The sequence below is a fragment of the Sus scrofa genome, chromosome 1 (assembly GCF_054392235.1).
Source record: "Sus scrofa isolate SSC_HxYL_T2T_F1_AM1 chromosome 1, Sscrofa_HxYL_maternal_Yorkshire_Landrace_v2.0, whole genome shotgun sequence".
Taxonomy (NCBI): domain Eukaryota; kingdom Metazoa; phylum Chordata; class Mammalia; order Artiodactyla; family Suidae; genus Sus; species Sus scrofa.
In genome coordinates, this window is record NC_139383.1 from 257,907,152 (window position 1) to 257,907,789 (window position 638).

At 33.5% G+C, this 638-nt stretch overlaps 1 non-coding gene across 1 annotated transcript; it reads right to left on the minus strand.

The window, feature by feature from the left end:
* Window positions 1-280: 280 nt before the first annotated feature.
* Window positions 281-384, minus strand: LOC146407126 (U6 spliceosomal RNA). The gene has a single exon (XR_014832584.1). It is a non-coding gene; the product is annotated as a U6 spliceosomal RNA (small nuclear RNA).
* Window positions 385-638: the final 254 nt, after the last annotated feature.

Here is a 638-nt window from a genome sequence, read left to right on the forward strand (position 1 = left end):
GTATTCGTTGGATAGGCCAACTGCAGTGACCAAAGTCTCCAGAATGCATAATGGCTCAAATACATTCAAGTTTATTTTCACTTTCATGAACAGTTTTAGACATTTTTAGTTGGTGGGGAACTAATGCTATGTTTAGGCATACAGGGGACCAGGCTGATAGGCTTTGCCAGTTTTAAAAATTGAAGTATAGTTGATTTACAGTATTGTATTAGTTTCAGGTATACAGCAAACTGACTGATACAGTTATATATTTTTTCAAATTATATTCCATTATATGTTATTAAAAATGGAGTGCTTCATGAATTTTTGTGTCTTCTTCGTGCAGGGGCCATGCTAATATCTGTATTGGTCCAATTTCTGTATGTGTGTTGCCAAAGTGAGCATGATATCACCATTAAATTAAAAAAAATTTTTTTAAAGCATAGCTAATTTACAATGTTGTCCCAATTTCTACTGTAGAACATAATGGCCCAGTTATATATATATATATATATGTATACACACACACACATCTATATACACACACATTCCCTTCCTTATATTACCTTCCATCATGGTCTGTCCCAAGAGACAAGACATAGTTCCCAGTGCTATACAGCAGGACCTCATTTCTTATCTATTATAAATGTAATAGTTTG